Raw genomic sequence first — 24,715 nt, forward strand, 5'->3', positions numbered from 1 at the left:
ATTAGCAAGGAATATTTATTGACTCCCCTACCCACACCTATCTTTTAGGACATACAGCTAAATCCTTTTGGAATGTTTATGGTCTGGGGAATATATGATGATATTATACTGTATTATTGGTGCTGAGGGCTGGAAATTTTAAGCACTTTGGAATTCAAATAACAAGATCACTTCCTCTGGGGGTGTAAGATATCTTCTTGGGGAAAGTGGGATTTGGATAGAGAAGTGGAGGGGGTGGATTTCATAGAGAAGAGTATGGAGAGGGTGGAGTGGTTAATCCTTCTTGAAAGAAAAAGGGAAAGAGAGGAATATTCCAGAAAAAAGGAATAGGCCAGTTTATCTAGGGTCTGAGGGATTGTGCATTATCATGATTAATCACAGGAACAGTTGCCAAGCTTTCATTATAAAAATATTCTCTAGGAGAATTCATCAAGTTCTATTGCCTATTAATTTCTGTTGATGCATTTTATTTAGCATCTTCAATGACTGAAGACACTTTTTAAAAAAAGAAATGAAGGCAATAAGATGAAGCTCATTAGATAAATGATTTATGTGTGATATTTTAAAACTAAGCAATGTCTTTGCCCCAAGAAAATTATGAGTCTTTACTTTTAATATGTTTGCAGTATCCTTGGAGTGTCTAAATTTATGACTTAACATTTTTACTTAGTACATATCAGTAGATAGTGTTTTATCATCTTAAATTTACCATTTATCAAGAAATTATGAAACAAGGCAATGTAATGCCGTGACACATGTTTTGATTTGGAACTTTAAAAAATTTGGTTTACAGTCTTACTTATACCATTAAAATTCTCTTTTCTTGTATGACCTTGAATATATTTCCCATCTGTGAATCTGTGTAATCATGTACAAAATAACCGAGACTAAATTTAAATGCATTTGAATCCCTTCAAGTTTTAAAATTGTATATTTTATATATATATAAAATACACACATATATATTTTAAAACTACAATATTCTTTTACTTTTATCTTTTTTAAAAACCACATTCATGAGAATAGAATTTGCAGAGTTCAAATGGTTTTTTTCCTAGGTAGCAAAATAATTTTTCAAGGGCTACATAGCAGCTTTTAGCAGCTTACTGTCAAAACCAACATCCTAAAGAAACTTAATGACATAAAGCAAGATTTTAAAAGGTCTTTCTGCTCCTGGTTGGTGAGGCTTGTGAGGAATTCTGAAACGTGTGTAATTTAACATTCATTACAGCACTTCATGAGGCTCTAAAGTTCCAAAGTATATCTACCCATATACTTGACCTAAGTGACTTTTTTTCTAAAGTTTATTTATTTTTGAGAGAGAGACAGAGCGCAAGTAGGGGAGGGACAGAGAGAGAAGGAGACACAGAATCTGAAGCAGGCTCCAGCCTCTGAGCTGTCAGCACAGAGCCTGACGCTGGACTCGAACTCAAGAGCAGTGAGATCATGACCTGAGCCAAAGTCAGCCGTTTAACCGACTGAACCACCTGGTGCCCCTGACCTAAATGACTTTTTATGGAAGATAAGAATATATTCAAGCCTCACCACTGAAACTGGTGAGGGATGTCACCCTTATGAAGAATGGAAGGTGGAAAATATTCCATCTTGAGAATATATCCTCAGGAAGCCAACAACGGATGAGTGGTTGCCCCACTTATGAGTATAGCTAAGAGGTCCCTCTAGTAAAATAACTCTCTTTATCAATTTTCTAGCAAGAAGACTGAGCTCCTTCTCTTTGAGCCTGTGTGTGTTAGAGAAGACACTTGCTTGTATCAGCAAGCACAGACCATTGATTGAACATTGCTAATGCATCTCTACCAAGAGAAGCCATGCGGGGATTATCAGAACCCCTGCAGGAAAGCCCATGACAGACTTCTGCATAGTTGTAGTTTCTTACAGCCCTGAGAAAATCTTTCAGATATTTTCATAAGCCTGGGTCCTATGTGGGCATGTAATTCTAGCTACACATAAATAAATAACATCAGTGCTAATAGTACATACACTTTGTGTTGTGAGGTAATTTTGTCCTAAATGCCTATTGCTATACATTTTTAATTCCCTTCAGAATAAATAGAAGCTTTTCTTTACAAAGTGGTTAATGAAAGATTAGGCCCTTTTCTTCTGGCTTTCTGTTTGGTGAAAACAAATGTGTACATCTTCTTTAAAGTTTGAGAACATAGGACACCCTCTATTCCCCAAAGCAGATTTGAATTTTCTAGCTTTACTTTTTAATATTTAAAATGTTTAATGTTTATTTATTTAGAGAGAGAGAGAGCATGAGCTGGGGGGGGGGGCAGAGAGAGAGGGAGACACAGAATCTGAAGCAGGCCCCAGGCTCTGAGCTGTCAGCATAGATCCCAACATGGGGCTCGAACTCATGAATCACGAGATCATGACTTGAGCCGAAGTCGGACACTAAACTGACTGAGCCACCCAGGTGTCCCTACTTTTTAACATTTAAAGGTTAGTATATTGCTGATCAAAAAGGATTTAAATAATATAACAGAAAGTGAATTTAGAATAATAGTCATAAAATTAATCGCTGGGCTTGAAAACAGTATAGCTGACAGCAGAGAATCTCTTGCTACAGAGATCAAGGGACTAAGGAACAGTCACGAGGAGCTGAAAAACGCTTTAAATGAAATGCATAACAAAATGGAAACCACGACAGCTCGGATTGAAGAGGCAGAGGAGAGAATAGGTGAACTAGAAGATAAAGTTATGGAAAAAGAGGAAGCTGAGAAAAAGAGAGATAAAAAAATCCAGGAGTATGAGGGGAAAATTAGAGAACTAAATGATACACTAAAAAGAAATAATATACGCATCATTGGTATCCCAGAGGAGGAAGAGAGAGGGAAAGGTGCTGAAGGGGTACTTGAAGAAATAATAGCTGAGAACTTCCCTGAACTGGGGAAGGAAAAAGGCATTGAAATCCAAGAGGCACAGAGAACTCCCTTCAGACGTAACTTGAATCGATCTTCTGCACGACATATCATAGTGAAACTGGCAAAATACAAGGATAAAGAGACAATTCTGAAAGCAGCAAGGGGTAAACGTGCCCTCACATATAAAGGGAGACCTATAAGACTCGTGACTGATCTCTCTTTTGAAACTTGGCAGGCCAGAAAGAGTTGGCACGAGATTTTCAGTTTGCTAGACAGAAAAAATATGCAGCCGAGAATCCTTTATCCAGCAAGCCTGTCATTTAGAATAGAAGGAGAGATAAAGGTCTTCCCAAACAAACAAAAACTGAAGGAATTTGTCACCACTAAACCAGCCCTACAAGAGATCCTAAGGGGGACCCTGTGAGACAAAGTACCAGAGACATCACTACAAGCATAAAACATACAGACATCACAATGACTCTAAACCCATATCTTTCTATAATAACACTGAATGTAAATGGATTAAATGCGCCAACCAAAAGACATAGGGTATCAGAATGGATAAAAAAACAAGACCCATCTATTTGCTGTCTACAAGAGACTCATTTTAGACCTGAGGACACCTTTAGATTGAGAGTGAGGGGATGGAGAACTATTTATCATGCTACTGGAAGCCAAAAGAAAGCTGGAGTAGCCATACTTATATCAGACAAACTAGACTTTAAATTAAAGGCTGTAACAAGAGATGAAGAAGGACATTATATAATAGTGACAGGGTCTATCCATCAGGAAGAGCTAACAATTATAAATGTCTATGCGCCGAATACCGGAGCGCCCAAATATATAAAACAATTACTCATAAACACAAGCAACCTTATTGATAAGAATGTGGTAATTGCAGGGGACTTTAACACCCCACTTACAGAAATGGATAGATCATCTAGACACACGGTCAATAAAGAAACAAGGGCCCTGAATGAGACATTGGATCAGATGGACTTAACAGATATATTTAGAACTCTGCATCCCAAAGCAATAGAATATACTTTCTTCTCGAGTGCACATGGAACATTCTCCAAGATAGATCATATACTGGGTCACAAAACAGCCCTTCATAAGTTTACAAGAATTGAAATCATACCATGCATACTTTCAGACCACAATGCTATGAAGCTTGAAATCAACCACAGAAAAAAGTCTGGAAAACCTCCAAAAGCATGGAGGTTAAAGAACACCCTACTAACGAATGAGTGGGTCAACCAGGCAATTCGAGAAGAAATTAAAAAATATATGGAAACAAACGAAAATGAAAATACAACAATCCAAACGCTTTGGGACGCAGCCAAGGCAGTCCTGAGAGGAAAATACATTGCAATCCAGGCCTATCTCAAGAAACAAGAAAAATCCCAAATACAAAATCTAACAGCACACCTAAAGGAAATAGAAGCAGAACAGCAAAGGCAGCCTAAACCCAGCAGAAGAAGAGAAATAATAAAGATCAGAGCAGAAATAAACAATATAGAATCTAAAAAAACTGTAGAGCAGATCAACGAAACCAAGAGTTGGTTTTTTGAAAAAATAAACAAAATTGACAAACCTCTAGCCAGGCTTCTCAAAAAGAAACGGGAGATGACCCAAATAGATAAAATCATGAATGAAAATGGAATTATTACAACCAATCCCTCAGAGATACAAACAATTATCAGGGATTACTATGAAAAATTATATGCCAACAAATTGGACAACCTGGAAGAAATGGACAAATTCCTGAACACCCACACTCTTCCAAAACTCAATCAGGAGGAAATAGAAAGCTTGAACAGACCCATCACCAGCGAAGAAATTGAATCGGTTATCAAAAATCTCCCAACAAATAAGAGTCCAGGACCAGATGGCTTCCCAGGGGAGTTCTACCAGACGTTTAAAGCAGAGATAATACCTATCCTTCTCAAGCTATTCCAAGAAATAGAAAGGGAAGGAAAACTTCCAGACTCATTCTATGAAGCCAGTATTACTTTGATTCCTAAACCAGACAGAGACCCAGTAAAAAAAGAGAACTACAGGCCAATATCCCTGATGAATACGGATGCCAAAATTCTCAATAAGATACTAGCAAATCGAATTCAACGGCATATAAAAAGAATTGTTCACCATGATCAAGTGGGATTCATTCCTGGGATGCAGGGCTGGTTCAACATTCGCAAATCAATCAACGTGATACATCACATTAACAAAAAAAAAGAGAAAAACCATATGATCCTGTCAATTGATGCAGAAAAGGCCTTTGACAAAATCCAGCACCCTTTCTTAATAAAAACCCTTGAGAAAGTTGGGATAGAAGGAACATACTTAAAGATCATAAAAGCCATTTATGAAAAGCCCACAGCTAACATCATCCTCAACGGGGAAAAACTGAGAGCTTTTTCCCTGAGATCAGGAACACGACAGAGATGCCCACTCTCACCGCTGTTGTTTAACATAGTGCTGGAAGTTCTAGCATCAGCAATCAGACAACAAAAGGAAATCAAAGGCATCAAAATTGGCAAAGATGAAGTCAAGCTTTCGCTTTTTGCAGATGACATGATATTATACATGGAAAATCCGACAGACTCCACCAAAAGTCTGCTAGAACTGATCCATGAATTCAGCAAAGTTGCAGGATACAAAATCAATGTACAGAAATCAGTTGCATTCTTATACACTAACAATGAAGTAACAGAAAGACAAATAAGGAAACTGATCCCATTCACAATTGCACCAAGAAGCATAAAATACCTAGGAATAAATCTAACCAAAGATGTAAAGGATCTGTATGCTGAAAACTATAGAAAGCTTCTGAAGGTAATTGAAGAAGATTTAAAGAAATGGAAAGACATTCCCTGCTCATGGATTGGGAGAATAAATATTGTCAAAATGTCAATACTACCCAAAGCTATCTACACATTCAATGCAATCCCAATCAAAATTGCACCAGCATTCTTCTCGAAACTAGAACAAGCAATCCTAAAATTCATATGGAACCACAAAAGGCCCCGAATAGCCAAAGTAATTTTGAAGAAGAAGACCAAAGCAGGAGGCATCACAATCCCAGACTTTAGCCTCTACTACAAAGCTGTCATCATCAAGACAGCATGGTATTGGCACAAAAACAGACACATAGACCAATGGAATAGAATAGAAACCCCAGAACTAGACCCACAAACGTATGGCCAACTCATCTTTGACAAAGCAGGAAAGAACATCCAATGGAAAAAAGACAGTCTCTTTAACAAATGGTGCTGGGAGAACTGGACAGCAACATGCAGAAGGTTGAAACTAGACCACTTTCTCACACCATTCACAAAAATAAACTCAAAATGGATCAAGGACCTGAATGTGAGACAGGAAACCATCAAAACCTTAGAGGAGAAAGCAGGAAAAGACCTCTCTGACCTCAGCCGTAGCAATCTCTTACTCGACACATCCCCAAAGGCAAGGGAATTAAAAGCAAAAGTGAATTACTGGGACCTTATGAAGATAAAAAGCTTCTGCACAGCAAAGGAAACAACCAACAAAACGAAAAGGCAACCAACGGAATGGGAAAAGATATTTGCAAATGACATATCGGACAAAGGGCTAGTCTCCAAAATCTATAAAGAGCTCACCAAACTCCACACCCGAAAAGCAAATAACCCAGTGAAGAAATGGGCAGAAAACATGAATAGACACTTCTCTAAAGAAGACATCCGGATGGCCAACAGGCACATGAAAAGATGTTCAGCGTCGCTCCTTATCAGGGAAATACAAATCAAAACCACACTCAGATATCACCTCACGCCAGTCCGAGTGGCCAAAATGAACAAATCAGGAGACTATAGATGCTGGAGAGGATGTGGAGAAACGGGAACCCTCTTGCACTGTTGGTGGGAATGCAAATTGGTGCAGCCGCTCTGGAAAGCAGTGTGGAGGTTCCTCAGAAAATTAAAAATAGACCTACCCTATGACCCAGCAATAGCACTGCTAGGAATTTATCCAAGGGACACAGGAGTACTGATGCATAGGGGCACTTGTACCCCAATGTTCATAGCAGCACTCTCAACAATAGCCAAATTATGGAAAGAGCCTAAATGTCCATCAACTGATGAATGGATAAAGAAATTGTGGTTTATATACACTATGGAATACTACGTGGCAATGAGAAAAAATGAAATATGGCCTTTTGTAGCAACGTGGATGGAACTGGAGAGTGTGATGCTAAGTGAAATAAGCCATACAGAGAAAGACAGATACCATATGGTTTCACTCTTATGTGGATCCTGAGAAACTCAACAGGAACCCATGGGGGAGGGGAAGGAAAAAAAAAAAAAAAGAGGTTAGAGTGGGAGAGAGCCAAAGCATAAGAGACTGTTGAGAACTGAGAGCAAACTGAGGGTTGATGGGGGGTGGGAGGGAGGAGAGGGTGGGTAATGGGTATTGAGGAGGGCACCTTTGGGATGAGCACTGGGTGTTGTATGGAAACCAATTTGACAATAAATTTCATATATAAAAAAAATAAAAAAAAAAATAAAGGTTAGTATATTATATAAACCAAAATAAAACTATGATTATTAAAAACTATGATTCACAATAAACCTATATTACATGATTATTTGAAGTTTGCCATGGTATAGTGTAAAAATCACAGTAGGGGCACCTGGGTGTCTCCATTGGTTGAGTGATTCTTGATTTCAGTTCAGATCATAATCCCAGGGTCATGGGATAGAGCCCTGCATTGGGGTCCTTGCTGAACATGGAGTCTGCTTAAGATTCTCTCTCCCTCTGCCCCCTTTCCTTCTTTCTCTCTCTCTCAAAATAAAAAAAATTAGTAAAACACAGGAAGACCTGGATTGAGACTCTGGTCCTATTAGTTAATAGTATGGTGACTTCTGGAAGCTGCTCAAACTTTCTGAGCCTTTGCTCTCACCTATTAAATGGGGATGATAATTTGAAACCATAGGGTTGTAAAGTAAAATAATGAGATAATGTGTTTGGCACATAAAAGGTGTTCAAAAAATACTCCTCTTCTTCTCCACTAACCTCCTTAATCATGCTGAAAGTACGGGGCAGGAATTTGATGAACGCTTCACTGAAAAAGAAAAATCAAGAACTCATGATTTTATTTCTGGCCTTCTGTTTTTCTCACTTTATACATTTCCCTGAGTTATCTTGATCTATTTGTTGGTCACAATTACCACCTCTATGCTGATGGCCTCCATGTTTCTATTTGTGGTTTGAATCACTTTCCTGTATGTCTATATGCCTTTTATACATGCCTCTGTTAAACTCACTTTAAAGTCTACATTTCCAAAATTGAGTTTAGTATCTCCCTGTTACCATTAAAAAATACAATAGCCATTAAACAATTGGCTTTTCTTGCTTTGTTTCCTATCAAGAGTGCCCAAGCTTGAAATCTGGGTTACAGCTTGGACTTTTCCCTAAATTCTTCACACCCAATCACTACGTCCCATCCCTTCTACTTCCAGAATATCTTTCAGATTCATCTACAACTCTCCACTCTTACCGTTACTACCCTGCTTCAGACCATCATCATCTATTACCTGAATTTTTGCAACCAACTTTCAGCTGGTCTCTCTGCTTATAGTCATGCTTCCCTCCAATCTGTTGCCCATAATGCAGACAGAAAGACCTTTCTAAATCTACTGCATATTGTGTCTCTTCCATTCTTAGAACACAGGCTTATCACCATTCTAATGCAGCTTACGTGATGCATCCTTAACATGCTTTATTCACAATGGGGTGCACTCTCTAGACCTCCTTGAGGACCCAAGCATTCATTACAGTGTTACAGCCAACTGCTCTCAGTTATGTCCCTCCTTGGGACTTCCCTCAGCTGAAGAAAGCTTACTTGTACAAGGTTAAACCCTTCCTAGGGCAGCCTGCTTCCAGTGACAGTTCCACTCATAGGTATGAAATTATTCCACCCCTGATCCCAGTCAGAGAAAACTCTAAAGATCCATCCCAATTTCAGAACTCCCTGTGGGATTGGCTGAAGATGTTGTTTTGATTATATTACAGCCCAACTTCTTCCCTGAACACAGAGACAGAAGTTGAGCAGTAGACTGCCTTCACTGCTTCATAGGTGTTGATATTGAAAGTTCTCCCAATAAACTTCCTGCATGAAAACCTCGACCTCTGAGTCTAGTTCCCAAAGAACCCAACCTTTGACACAAGGGTCTCTTATGGACTATTTAACATTTCAGCCTCTTCCCTTTGCATTCTGTCTTTTATCCAGTCTGACCTAATTTCAGTTCTTCAAATATGTAGTGCTATACCTTTAGTACTTGTCCTTTCCTCCAGGCTCTCTCTTCCCTCCTTCTTTGGGTCATTGCTTAAAGTGTCACTTCTTTCAGGAGGCTTTTCTGATGCAGATTCTAGTTAAGTGCATTCTCTTTATGTTTTCCCGGTGGTTCCTTCCTCTTAGCACTTACCACTACCATGTTGTATTATTATAGCCCATGACCATGTCTAGTCTATATTATTGATCAGCTATAGGCTCTGTAAGGAAAGGGAATTATGCACCATTGTATCCTCATTCATTTCACAGTGCTTGGCTTATGGTAGACTCTTGGTAAGAGTACATAGACTCTTTTGGTACAAAGTACCAGAATTCCCTCCACTGTTAGAAGTTATCATTAATAGCCTTAGAATTTATAAGTAGCCTATACACTGTTGACAATCTCTTATTTCTAAGTTGAAAACAGAAAATAATAATTCTAGTCAGAAGTTATCATTAATTTTCTTAGAATGTACAAGTAGTCTACATACTGTTGACAATCTCTTATTTCTAAATTGAAAACAGAAAATTATAACTTCTAATCTAGAATTTAATAATAACTTCACTATTATTAAATCTCTCATTGAGATAGGAGAAAAGAATATTGAAATCTGGTAGGTTCTTATAAAGCATGTTAGTAACAACAAGTTATTTTCTAAAGTTCCAATGTTATCCTTGTTTTTTAAATACTTGGGGACATTGCAGATGTCAGTGGGAAATCTGCACATAATTATATATTTATTCCCAATGAAATATCAAAGAGATGAACTTGTAGTGAGACTATTACAGGGATCTAAAGGGAACCTGAGGGAAGCTGTGTCATAGGTCCACCTCTCACATAAGAACTTTGCTTAGGGTGTGGACTTGTTCATGAAAAGACATTGACCTTCCAATCTATACATTTGATTGTGAAGGTGTAAGAATTTGCTCTTAACCAACATTCCAGAATGTTCACATTTGAGACCCTTGTTAGAAACTGTAACATCAAACTCTGTATTTGTACTCTTATAAAAGTTCGAGAAGTTGAGTTTATAGAGGATACTTTGATGGCATTGCAGTTCAGTCTTCTCAGTTTTCCTAGACCTCATTATTGCATAAACAGAGAGCTTTACTCTGAGGCGATATTGGTTTTTTAAAAGTCAACTACAGAAACTAGAAGCACACAGTGGTCACATTCTAGAGAGGTCTGCTGCAGGTTTCATTTGATCATGATCCTATCATTTTCACTGAGGTAGAATCCTAACAGGCTGTGGTTGAAAGCACTGCAGTGTCTGTTAATAGTCTGACCAAACGGTTGCAGCTTAAAATCAAAGATCGTCTAAATATGTATCTTTTGAACAGAAGAGAAGAAAAAAAATTCAGTGAAAATTGGCTTCAAATTCAAGTTTAGAAAGCATTTTAAACAAGATTATGTAAGTCAAACTAAAAATGCATGCAAATCACTACCTAAGTACTGACTATGAAACTTAGCACATTCATTGCTAAATTAGAAAGTAGTTGGACAATCCTTTCCTCTCTGGGGAGTGTGAAAACCTCTAGGCCCACGGCCAATAGACTGGAATGCCTGGTTAACTTCAGGCTGCCTGGACACTCACTGTCGTTATTGAAAGCCTATCACACGGCTCAGATCGAGCTCTGGCAGGTGAGATCTAGGGAAAAGGGAAGACCATGTGGCCAAGTTTGTCCATCTCAAAGGGCTTCTCTATCTTTGCTGAAACAGAGCATCTCCTTGTTTTTGGGAGGAAAAGAAAACTGTCTCAAGAATTCCTTATTACAAGAAAAAAGTTAGACTTTTTATAGATCTTTAAGAATATATATGTGTATGTGTATATACATATAAATATACATATTTAGGTTTTTATTTAAATTCCAGTTAGTTAACATACAGTGTAATATTAGTTTCTGGTGTACAATATAGTGATTTAACACTTCCATATAATACCTGGTGCTCATCACAACAAGTGTACTCCTTAATACCCTTGACTTATTTAGCTCATCCCCCCACCCACCTCCCCTCCGGTAACCATCAGTGTATTCTCTAGAGTTAAGAGTCTGTTTCTTGGTTTGCTCCTCTCTCTCTTTGTCCCTATGCTTGCTTGTTATGTTTCTTAAATTCTACATTTAAAACAATTTTGTGCTTAGAGATTAAACATTTATCCTAGCTTTTGCATAAACCATCCAAGTTGGCTCAAAGAAAACACAAGACATCTTTAGATTTTTATCCAGACACAGCCAAAAGTAAGTTGGCTTCAGGGCTCTATTGCAGGACTGATACCTCATATCCTCTTGGCTACACCTGCTATGAAGCCTCTGTTACTGTGTACCTACTTTGTACATGCTGCCTCTGCCTATTTGGGTGATGGCAGCCACAGCGGACACAGGGTGGTCACAAAACATTGAGGCCACTGTAAGGAATCTCTCTCTGTGTTCCCCACATCTGTTCTCAGAGGAAGTCCTGTGCTACAGGGGCAGGCAGGGTATTTAGTCTTCGTGGGACAAACATTGCCTCTTACAGCACTCTGACTTATTTTCATTCTAGATCTTGCCACTACCAGAAATTAGCTTGCTCATTTATCTGTTTAGCTTTTTCTCATGCCCCTCTCACCTCCCGACCCCCACCCCACCTCGCTCAGCATACATGCACTAGAATGTGCTGGAAAATGGTGGATAGGGGTTGTTGCATGTGTTCAGTACCTGGTACATTCCAGACACAGGATTTTTATCTGCACTTTTAATTTTGGCACTAATATTTTATACATAGTTTTTAAAGCTCTTTCATGTTAGAAATGTTATTCTGAAACCTCAAGGAGCTTTAACTTGAATCTAGTGAAGGAAAGACAAACAAGTGAAATATTTCTTAGATCACAGTGCTCTACAAAGATCTAAATTATATTCAGCTACTTATTTTGAAAAATTGGATAAGGGGATAAGAAGATCCTTAGGAAAAACTAACTGTTCACTCTTTAAAATCCTTGTATTTTCTTACCACTTTTATTCTTTTTAAAAAGCATGTTATGGGAATGCAAGCTGGTGCAGCCACTCTGGAAAACAGTATGGGGGTTCCTCAAAAAACTAAAAATAGAACTACCCTACGACCCAGCAATTGCACTACTAGGCATTTATCCAAGGGATACAGGTGTGCTGTTTCAAATGGACACATGTACCCCCATGTTTATAGCAGCACTATCAACAATAGCCAAAGTATGGAAAGAGCCCACATGTCCCCCAATGGATGAATGGATAAAGAAAATGTGTATATATACATACATACACACACAATGGAGTATTACTCGGCAATCAAAAAGAATGAAATCTTGCCATTTGCAACTACGTAGATGGAACTGGAGGGTATTATGCTAAGTGAAATTAGTCAGTCAGAGAAAGACAAATATCATATGACTTCACTCATATGAGGATTTTAAGACACAGAACAGATGAACACAAGGGAAGGGAAGCAAAAATAATATAAAAACAGGGAGGGGGACAAAACATAAGAGACTTAAATATGGAGAACAAACAGAGTTACTGGAGGGGCTGAGGGAGGGGGGATGGGCTAAATGGGCAAGGGACACTAAGGATCCACTCCTGAAATCATTGTTGCACTATATGGTAACTAATTTGGATGTAAATTTTAAAAAATAAAAAATAAATAAAATAAAATAAAGTGTTAAAACAACCATGCATTCCTAGCATAAAAAGCAAAAAATATATAAATAAATAAAAATTTAAAAAAATTAAAAGGATGCTATAATCTTTCTGGAATTTTAAAGTACACTCATATCTCCACATTTTTGTGGTTGCTATTTTCTTTTTTTTTAATGTTTATTTATTTCTGAGAGAGAGAGAGAGAGAGAGAGAGAGAAAGCAGGAAGAGGGGAGGGGCAGAGACAGAAGGAAACACAGAATTTGAAGCAGGCTCAAGGCTCAGAGCTGTCAGCACAAAGCCTGACATGGGACTTGAATTCACTAATCGAGAGATCATGACCCGAGCTGAAGTCACACACTTAACCAACTGAGCCACCCAGGTGCCCCTGTGGCTGATGTTTTCCTATGTAGTTCTTCAAGTTGAGATGAGCTTAGCTTTGCTTTTCTTGCAGGAAAATACTTAAGTTATTTCCCTGCAGACTTTAAGACTGAGATTACCCAAAGCCATTTCATCTCGTTAATTGCCCCATTGTGATCTAAAACATCTTTCTTTCCCCCTGCTGTTATCAGAAACTTGACATCATCAGATAGTGAACCAAGAGTTAGTGGCAGCTGCGGCCAAATGATGACCTCAGCTTAATCTTGGCATCTTTGCAAGAAACAGACTCTAACTACTGTCTGACGAAGAAGTCAGAGAGTACTGCCACCAAAAAGTCCTCCCTGTGGTCAGGAACCACAGGTCAGTAATCCCCATGAGCTCTGGAAGCAATATCAAGGTTTTAGTTTCTTCTATACTTTTTTTCCCACCCTGCAATGCATACATTTTTATGCACTCCAAAAAAGTAATATGAAACAGAGGTATACAAATAAGTAAATATGTGTGTGTGTGTGTGTGTGTGTGTGTGTGAGAAGTTCATTGCCCTGGGGAAATGGCATAAGAATATTTTTCTTAAAAGAAAGAACATTATTGTAAAAGACAACCCCACAGAAATTCTTTACTTTATAACATGCTTCCTTTATTTTCCTGTAGTAAAATGTGCTCTACAGAGAGTCAGTAAAATTGCTAGCCTCCACATAAAGTTTAATGTCTGCAGACAGAATTAAAAACACTTTAATGTGCCCGCCCATCAGTCCAACATCACCACTTCCTGGCCATGTTTAAATCGGGTTTAAGAGCTTCAGTGGGGGCGCCTGGGTGGCGCAGTCGGTTAAGCGTCCGACTTCAGCCAGGTCACGATCTCGCGGGCCATGCGTTCGAGCCCCGCGTCAGGCTCTGGGCTGATGGCTCGGAGCCTGGAACCTGTTTCCGATTCTGTGTCTCCCTCTCTCTCTGCCCCTCCCCCGTTCATGCTCTGTCTCTCTCTGTCCCAAAAATAAATAAACGTCGAAAAAAAAAATTAAAAAAAAAAAAAAAAAAAGAGCTTCAGTGCGTACCAATAGTGATGTCCACGCTGACAGTGATCAGGGAGGCATGTTAAATGTTTCACCAGTGTTTCTGTCCGGAGTCTCTGATGCTGTCTTTATAGAGGGGAGCTAAGTACAAGATACTGGATATTATCCATATGCAGTGGATTAAATACTTAACGTAGCTGTTGTTGGGAAGGTGTAACATTCAGATGTCTTAACTGCGCTGTTTTTATTTCTCTTCTAGTTGTACAGTTGTACAGAAGACAAGCTTCATTTTGCACTAGACCACATCTCTTACATTTTCTTCTATTCCATGGCTAGTTGGTAGAAAGGAAAGGGCAGATATGAATCCCTCTCTGTACCTAATCCTCAGAGCTCCATAAAAATGAAAACTTCCTTCTTAGTGTGTAGCCCTTTGATCCACAAGTAAGATAATTTCACACATACTAAATCATTCCCTAGCAAGACGTTAGGAAGTATAAATATCATTTTTAGAAACTGAGCTTTAAATTTTTAATAATGGATTCAAAGATTTTGCATCAGTTTAGTGATGCCTTTCTCTCACTGAAGTACCATCTTTGAGATGGAAATGACCCTGATTCATTGTCTTGTTTCTGTGCTTCTAAAAAACACTGAGCAACTACTTACTGATGCTTGATTCGGTTCAATGTACTAAGAAAATAAAATGCTGAGTTTTCTGGTCTCCTCTTAATGTTCCAGTCATCCTCTTTTTCTGCCTAGGTGTACTGTATTCACTAGTAGAATACAATATCTCGCTCAGCTCTGAACAGCATGTGCAACGAGAATTATTCTTTAGACCATGTTTATACTGAGACCAATTCTCTTCACTAAAAGGAATCTTATTTTCTCAATAATTTTCTTCTGTTCCTAAGACATGAGAGGCATCCTGCTGAGAGCAGAATAATTTGTATCTTCTTACAGAGTGAGCTGTGTACTTACTGTTGTTTAAGATAATATAAGCAGTTAAAAGTAACACAAACATGAGAAACACATAATGTTGGTAAATATTCTTTTCAAAAGCTGTATACGGTCAATTTGTCGTTTATTCTCAGGCTTAAGGTGCTTTTCCAAAGTAAAATTAGTTGGTAAATGTTTTGTAGATTTATAAGTACATCCAGATACTGAATAAAAAAGCATTTCTAAGACCTTGTGTTTGTTTGGAGATGCCTGATTAATAACAACACAGCTTATCTCACCTACCGCCTGTGTTCTTAAATACAATTCTGTATAATCTAGATGCTAGTGAGGAAGTAGGGATCCATGACAGGTACAGCATTGTTATATTTAGTTAATTTTCCCTTTCCCCGCACTGTGAAGCAATTAACGTTCACACACAAAACTCCCATTCAATGTGAACTAGTTAAAATTATTACCAACATGACCTAAAAGGAGTATGTGAGTTGATGGTGGATCTATCTGGATCCTGAAAGCATCTACACCTGGCGATCTGCTCACTCTCTGCATTGAAGATTGACCTGATTGTGCTTCCTGCCCAAAAGCTCATGTTCATACTCTGGGGCCAAGTCTGCCTCAAGGTTAAAACCTCAGTATAGTACTCCAATTTAAAGTATTGGGGATTTTTTCATTGTTTATGTATTTATTTTGAGAGAGAAACAGAGACTGAGAGAGTAGAGGGGCAGAGGAGAGGAGAGAGGGAGAGGGAGAGAAAGAGAATCCCAAGCTGGCTCTGCAAGGTCAGCCCTGAGCCCCACGCAGGGCTCAATCCCACGAGCCGTGAGATCATGACCTGAGCTGAAATCAAGAGATAGGCACTCAACCAAATGAGCCACCCAGGTGCCCCGGTATAATATTACAATTTAAATAGCTCCTTTGCCCCAGGCTCTTTCTACCTGCTTCATGTCTAAACTGACTTTAGAACTCATTCACTGTAATGAAACTTGATGTATGAAACCTCACCATTACATTCATTGAACTATAGCGTAGACAAGTTTTTCTAGTTATTCTTTATTTGGAAGCCTACTTTCCATTATTCTTTTTTTTGGCAAGAATGCCAGGATTTACTCTGGGCAAATCACCTCTCCTCATTTTGTGCAGTCAAGGAATTTTACTATCTGCTGGTCAAGAGGAAGAGCAAATGACTCGGGTTGGGCCAGCTGGATTTTTTGTCTCCCAAGGCTTAGAACCTTAAGCAGGGTGAACACAAGGATAGAAAAAGTGATCAGAACCTGTTTATTTTGGTAGTGGCACTCTGATGGGTCTGCTGCCCTGGATCTTCAGAGCCTTGTTCATTGTTCTTATCTCTGTTTCCGAGGCGTCTTCTTCAGCCTTTCCATGAATTTTGGACTATAACTATCCTCATAATACACTGTTTTCTCCTTAAGTTAGTCAGAGTTGATTTTGTTGCTTGCCACCAAAGAATTCTAGCTGAAATGTGTTGCTTTTTTGATTGTAAGTCTGAACTGTATCTACATTCTTTATCGGTTTAATCAACAATTATTTCTAAACGTGAACTTTGGGGTAAATTTTGACAGTTTTAGAGATGGTTTCAGTGAGAGGCCTGATACTAGCTTGCATTTTAGGCCTAGTTAAAAAGAAGATTGGGGCACCTGGGTGGCTCAGTCGGTTAAGCGTCCAACTTCGGCTCAGGTCATGATCTCACAGTTAGTGGGCTCGAGCCCCACGTCGGGCTCTGTGCTGACAGCTCAGAGCCTGGAGCCTGCTTCAGATTCTGTGTCTCCCTCTGTCTCTGCCCCTCCCCCACTCATGCTTTGTCTCTCTCTGCCTCTCAAAAATAAAGAAATGAAATAAGAACAAAAAATTAAAAAAAAAGATTAAGTTAATATATTATATTCCTGGTCGTGTGTTAAGTATTTGTTTGGGTGCCTTGAAAGAGTATATTTCTATGTTTGATTAAGAAAGCAATATAAAACTGGGGTACCTGGGTGGCTCAGTCAGTTAAGCATTGACTCTCAGTTTCGGCTCAGGTCATGATCTCGTGGTCTCATGAGTTTGAGCCCCACAATGGGCTCTGAGCTGATAGTATGGAGCCCACTTGGGATTCTCTCTCTCTCTCTCTCTCTCTCTCTCTCTCTCTCTCCCTGCCCCTCCCCTACTCATGCCATCTCTGTATCTCTCAAAATAAGTAAACTTAAAAAAAATGAAAACTAAAACTAAAAAATAGAATAGAAAAAAATAAATAAAATATAGATCACACAGTGTGTGTGTGGTATTTTAAAGAAAGAGATATAAAATAATTAAACATCCATATTTCCATATGGAAGGAAGTTTTAATTTATGGTATAATAATATTATATTAACCTATTTGTAAACCTATAATATTTAACCAAAGAAAGTTAAACAAAAATGTGTCTTAAGTAAAAACAAACAAACAAAACCCTCCCAACAACAAAATCCACAATACGAAAGATGTCATGAGGCAATCACGTGATTCATTGCCAAATGAGGGATAAAGCTAACAAAGACTGTGGTGTCAGAGGAAGGTGACACATGCAGTATTGGGGTGACCTAAGGAAGTTTCATAGAGGCCTGGCAGAGACTGAACAGGGCCAAGAAGGATGGGGTGTCCGGTAGAGTAGCGTTAAGTTAAGGATATCTCCCAACTCTACAAAACATGCCAAACCACAAGAGAGAACAGCTGTAGAGGATACATCACAATGACATTCTTGAACTGGCCTCTGGCACATGGACACCTCATGCCTCTTACACCCTCCAATTCAACTCTCACATTAGCTTTCTTTCTCAGTGCTCAGATTGTCTGACTTGGCAGCTCATTTGATCAAATCTCAGAGCTCCTGATCCTCCCCCTTACTTGCAGGTTGCAAATTGCCTCCTTCCTCCAATATCGATTTTGGAGTGTCCTCTTGGTAATGCCCTTCTTCCAATTGGCTCCTCTCCTGATATAAAACTGCCCTTTTGAGCAGCACCTCCTGGATATGTGCCAAGCTTCTCTCCTTTAAAGTCCCCAAAGGTTGTACTCAAATAACTAGGAGGACCTGGAGAGACTGAGGGAAAGAGACTCCAGAGTGATAAAGTTTAGGCAGGATAGCATGAAGCCAAGGGCAGATGCAGAAAAGTGTAGGAGATATTCAGGGGAGCAGCGCTGACTTATTGAAATGACAGGATTCAGTGGGGGAATAGTGAAGGAGTACAATGCTTAAAGCAGGTGGAATTGATGGGTGATCAGAATAGATTTTATGCTATAGGTGATAGCATATGATTTTTTTTTTTTTAGCATATGATTTTTTTAAATAAACTTTTTATTTTGAGAAAGAGCGAGAGCATGAGCAAGGGAGGGGCAGAGAGAGAGGGAGAGAGAAGAGAATCCCAACCAGGCTCCACCATGCTGTCAGCACAGAACCTGGCACAGGTCTCCAATCGACGAACCATTAGATCATGACCTGAGCCGAAATCAAGACTCAGCCGGTTCACCGACTGAGCCACCCACGCACCCCACACATGATTGTTTTTATAAACATTGACTGGATTTTAGAAAGATTAATTTGGTAAGGTTATGACCAATAGATTGAAAACAGGAGACTCCTGGAACAGCTTAGAGGTAGAGAGATGAAGTTCTTGGCTAGATGGTGACATCCGATATGGAAATAAGTGACTGATGCGAGAGTCAGGCATGATAATGTTCCTAAGACCCAAAATGGTTTTAATTATACGGGGCTTATGCAGAATAAATTACCAATGATTATTCTATAGATTTCAGATCAAGCCAAGAATATAAGAAAAAATGATTCTTAATATTTTATCCAGATTGATTGTCAAAAATAGTCTGATTCTTTGGAGCACATGGGTGGCTCAGTCAGTAAAGCCTCCAACTTTGGTTCAGGTCATGATTTCATGGTTTGTGAACAGAGCCTTCATAAGGCTCTGTGCTGACAGCATGGAGCCTGCTTCAGACAGAGTGGAGCCCACTGAGGATCCTCTGTATCCCTCTCTCTACCCCTGCCCGCTCGCATGCACATGCACATGCACTCTCTCTCAAAAATAAACATTAAACAAAATAGTCTGATTCTTTAAAATTCTTCTACTTGAGATGTACAGACAGAATAATCAGTACTGTCACCAATATGGTGGCATAAGAAACCTCAACCTCTGTCCTCTTATAAAGAGCAAGAATTAGGCTGTCCATGAATAAAAACATCTCTGGGACAGTTCAGGAGTACACATAAGAAACTTTAGCAACACAGTGAACAAAACCCTGAGAACACAACAAGGTTAGGAAGAATAGCTTCATTTTGCCTGCATCATCCCACTCCCCCATTGGCTCAGAGCCAAGAGGGAACTCTTAAATACAAAGAGTCACTCTCCAGAAAGGGAGAGTGAGGTGAGTGACAGGCTTGCCCAGCCTTTTGTGACACTGAACTGAAGGACCGGACTCAGTTTTACTGAAGAGACCAGCAAAGCTGAGACTTATTAGAGGTGGCTAGATACAAATAAGAGCAAGGGCTACCAATGCCATCCACACCGTGGGAGCAGCTGCAGTTCCCAGTGACATGCCCTGCAGAGGACCCCTGCAGCCTTCACCACTGAAGAAACCAACCAATAGCACAGCTCCCATGGACGCCCTGCAGATTTCACCAGTTTTTGCCCCATAGTATTAGTATCTACAGGTGCCACTTATCTGAGTCTTTTCCTGCTCCCTCCTCCCTGTCCCTGTTAGAGCCCCGGATCCTCACCACCATCCATCCCAGGCCTCTGCGGCTGAGAGAGTTCAAGATGCCAGCCTACATTCCCACGACTGATCCCTACCACTATGGCTGTGCTCAGGACTGGTCTCTCTAGCTGCGCTCCTGCCCGTGGCTGGGGTGGTGCACATCACAGGCTTGTACTGTTGTGTTTGTGACCATGATAAGACCCTGTGGCCATAGAAGTACACGCTGACAACCAAGGTCCCCATAGCTGCAAGTGGACATAGATTCAGCCCTATCCCTTATCACTGTCCTTTGCCACTGGGCTTACCTGTAGCTAGCCAATCCAGCCAGGCACCTACATGCTCCCAGACCATCTCCTGACACTTGGCTCCACTGAAATGCATGTACCTGTGGTGAGACCCTACTGTCATAGGAGTGCACAGCCAGGCTCCCCACAGCTGCCAGTAAGCCCATACTTGACCTTGGCCCTTGCAGTTGACCCTGGGCTCTACCATCATGCACGTGTCTACTATCAGCCCTGCTACCTGACGTCTGCAGCTAATCCCTGCAGCTGAGTATGTGCACACCCCTTGCTCCAGCCACTGCCACTGCCTGCCATAGACCCTAACTTCTGGATCTATAGGTGATCCTGAGGACCTCATTAACCCTTGAAGCTACTGCGGACTCTCCACAGTGCTCACCACTGGAATAAAAGGTACAGCATAGGGAATATAGTCAATGGTATTGTAATAGCATTTTATGGTTACAGACCATAGCTACACCTGTGGTGAGCATAGCATAACATATAGAGTTGTTAAATCATTATGTTGTATGCCTGAAATTAAGTGTGTTAACTATACTTAAATAAAGAATTTACAAATTCAAAAAATAAAATAACCTCCCAATAAAGAAAAACTCAGAACCAGATGGCTTCACTGATGAATTCTACCAAATCCTTAAAGAATTAATTCACATTAATTCTTCTCAAATTCTTTCAAAACATTGAAGAGGCAGGAATATTCCCAAACTCATTTTACAAGGCCAGCATAACCCTAATACCAAAGCCAGATAAGGGTACTATAAGAATAGAAAACTCCAGGTCAATTACCCTGATCAATATAGATGCAAAAATCATCAACAAAATACTAGCAAATTGAAGTCAGCGGTACATTAGAAGGATCATTCACTATGATCAAGTCAGATTTATCCCTGCAATGCAAGGATAGTTCAACATACACAAATCCATAAATGTGATATATCACATCAACAATAAAAGGCACAAAATCATCTAATCAATAGATACAGATAAAGCATTTGACAAAATTCAACATCCTTTAAAAGCTCAACAAACTGGGTAGAGAAGGGACATATCACAACATATAATAAAGGCCATACATGACAAATCCTTCGGTACCATCATACTTAATGAAAAGTTTAAAGCTTTTCCTCTAATTTCAGGAATGAGACAAGGATGCTCATTTTTCATCATTCCCACTCAACACAGCAAAAGAAGTCCTGGCTAGGACAATTAGGGCAAAAAAAAAAAAAATCTAAATCAGAAAGGAAAAGTAAAGTTGTTCTGTTTGCTAATGACATAATTTTGCATATAGAAAATTCTAAAAATGTCACCAAAAATCTCTTAGAATAAACAAATTCAGTAAAGTTATAGGACACAAAATCAATATACAAAAATAAGATATATTTCTATACATTAACGATAAACTATTTGAAAAAGAAATAAAGAAATGCCATTTATAATAGCATCATAAGTGATAAAACACTTAGGAATAATTTTAACCAAGAAAGTTAAATAACTATACATCAAAAACTATAAGACACTGATAAAAGAAATTGAAGACACAAAAAAATGGAATGATATCCCATGTTTATGCATTGGAAGAGTTAATAGTTACAATGTCATTACTTCCCAAAGCCATCTATAGATTCAGTACAATCCTTATAAAAATTTCAATGGCATTTTTCACAAAAATAGAAAAAAACAATCCTAAAATTCCTATAGAACCACAAAAGACAAAGCTGGAGAGATCGCGATATTACAAAACTATTATAAACAAAACAGTATGGTATTCATATAAAAACAGACACATAGACCAGTGGAACAGAATTAAGAGCTCAGAATGCATATATGGTAAACTGATACTTGACAATGGAACTGAGAATATTCAAAGGGGAAAGGATAGTCTCTTCAATAAATGGTGTTGAGCAAACTTGATACTCACATGCAAATGAATAAAATTGGACCCCTATCTTACAACACTCACATAATTCAAAGTGAATTAAGGACTTTAACATAACAACCATTAAAAAAATTTAAAAGCCCATAAAACTCCTGGAAGAAAACAGAAGTGGTAAGTTCCTTGACATAGATCTTGGCAATGATTTTTTTTTTTTTGCATATGACACCAAAAGCATAAACATCAGAAGTGTAAATCAGCAAAAAGGAGTACATCAAATGAAAAAGTTTCTGTACAGCAAAAGAAACAATCAACAAAATGCAAAGACAACCTAGGAATGAAGAAAATATATAAGGAACACATAATTCAATAGCAAAAACGAGCAATCTGATTTAAAAACAGGCTTGAACAGACATTTCCCCAAAGAAGATATATAAATGGCCAAAGAAGTACGTGAAAAGGTGCTTGACTAGTCACTAGTCATCACTAGTCCACAAGATAGCAACTCACACCTATTAAAATGGCTATTACCAGAAAAAGAAAAAATAAATTCTGATAAGGATGTGGAAATAAGGTAACCCTCATGCACTGTTGGTGGGAATGTAAATTGATGCACCCACTATGGAAAAGAGTATGGAGATTCCTCAAAAAATTAAAAATAGAACTACCATATGATCCAGCATTCCCACTTATGGGTATTTACCGAAAGGAAATGAAATCACTGTCTCTAAGAGATACCTGTGCTCCCATGTTCATTGCAGCATTATTCACTGTAGCCAAGACATAACCAACCTAAGTGCTCATCGGTGGATGAGGTGGATAAAGGAAATGGGCACATGCACGTGTGCATGTACACACACACACACACACACACACACAGGAATATTATTCAGTCATAAAATCCTGCCATTTGCAACAATGTGAATGGATCTTGAGCCTGGAGGGCATTATGCTAAGTTAAATAAGTCATATAGAGAAAGACAAATACTGTATATTCTCGTTTCTATGTGAAATCGAAAACAGAGATTACAGTTGTAGTGGCTGAGGGGTGGGGGAAATGGGGAGATATTGGTCAAAGAGTACAAACTTTTAGTTAAAAGTTGAATACGTTCTGAGGGTCCAATGTACAGCATGGTGACTATAGTTAATGGCACTGTATCCTATAGCTGAAAGTTGCTTTAAGAGTTTTAATGTTCTCACCATAACAACAACAGAAAAGGTAATTATGTGAGGTGAAGGATGTATTTACTAATCTTATGTGGTCAATACTCCACAATATATACATGTATCAAATCATCACATTGTACACCTAAACTTATACATTTTTATATGTCAATTAATATAGCAGGGGAAAATCAGTACTCTAATGTTGTAGTAACTCACATTCCAAAGTTTGCTTCTTGAGGGTTTTTTCAGACAGGAATATTTTCTCCAATTTTAATATAGTTTTAAGCATTTTGCTGTAAGCTTGGCCTCTCTAGAGGGCAATATGCTATTATTTTTTAGTGATTGAGAACACATAGTCTTTAAGAATCTTCAGGAATGTGATCTGAATCAGGTAGGATGTTTTTTTATCCAGTCACATTATAGTTTTGATTAAAGGTTTTCAAGATTCAAGGCAAGGAAAGCACATAAGTGTCTGAAGTGAAGATTAGACATCATTCCTATATTCAGAAGACAGTGCATATAACTTTCTGTGTATCAGTTTAATTGCCCACAAGCAGAGGGCGCGTGGCATACAAGCCTTTCCTTATAGGGAAAGCCTGTATTTGCTCCTCCCTGTACTGGTCTCACTGTTCTACACTTCCTACTCACTGGTGCAGAGACACGAACACGGCCAGGGCAAGTGTTTGCTGAACTTAATCATTTAAAGGTTTTTGTTTTGTTTTTAAAATGAATTGAAAAACATATCTTTTTCCTATTGATAAAAGTAATTTACACTTAGTTTTTTTAAAATTCAGGCCAACAACGAAATTCTTAAAAGCACAAGAAATTCAGAAAACACACCCAAAAAGCACCACCTAGAGACATTAGTAGAGGATTCTACAGATTTTTATGAATTTACATACATATGAACTAATAGTTTTAGGGAATTGAAAAATGGTTACAATGAGCAGAAATATTTTCAAACATACTCCCCCTGTTTGGGAAGTATTTTCAAATACATGTATATGTCCTTGTTCTAATTGTGATTATAGGAACAATACCTGAACAGGTATCTGAGGGGGCCGATGATGGAACTGGTCCTGAGGACCAGAGGAGGATTAACATGTGGAAGCAAGACTGGCTGATGATTTTTATCTTTGCTTCACACAAAATTCAGCTTCATTCCCCTGTCTACTGTAGTAAAGTAAATTAAATAGTGTAGCCTCTATACATGGCCCCGGAGAGTGAGGACTTTTACCAGCATCAGTGCATGAAGAGAGAGACAGAGGTAAATAAAGATACTCAGAGAAACACAGAAAGTCCAAGAGAGAAAATGAGAGAAAGCTCTGTAAGATGAGCCAAGTATCATACTGACAATTGTAAGAAATAAATGCTCTTAAGTTACTCTATAATATTATGACCCTATCCAGACCACACGAAAACACAAAAATCGACTTTACCTACATAAAAAAAAAATTA

General features: G+C 38.8%; 1 long non-coding RNA gene across 6 annotated transcripts in view; it reads left to right on the forward strand.

Moving 5' to 3' along the window:
- LOC121030648 (uncharacterized) overlaps positions 1 to 24,715 on the forward strand; it is a 124,407-nt gene that overhangs the window by 9,910 nt on the left and 89,782 nt on the right. For 2 of the 6 annotated variants that reach the window (XR_005790343.1, XR_005790345.1), the window contains exon 2: positions 13,414 to 13,582. The exons of the other annotated variants lie outside the window; for them this stretch is intronic. This is a non-coding gene — a long non-coding RNA (uncharacterized LOC121030648). The remainder of the gene's footprint in view (positions 1 to 13,413; positions 13,583 to 24,715) is intronic. 6 annotated transcript variants of the gene reach the window in all.

This window comes from Herpailurus yagouaroundi, unplaced genomic scaffold (assembly GCF_014898765.1).
Source record: "Herpailurus yagouaroundi ecotype Mexico unplaced genomic scaffold, PumYag 140, whole genome shotgun sequence".
Classification (NCBI taxonomy): Eukaryota; Metazoa; Chordata; class Mammalia; order Carnivora; family Felidae; genus Herpailurus; species Herpailurus yagouaroundi.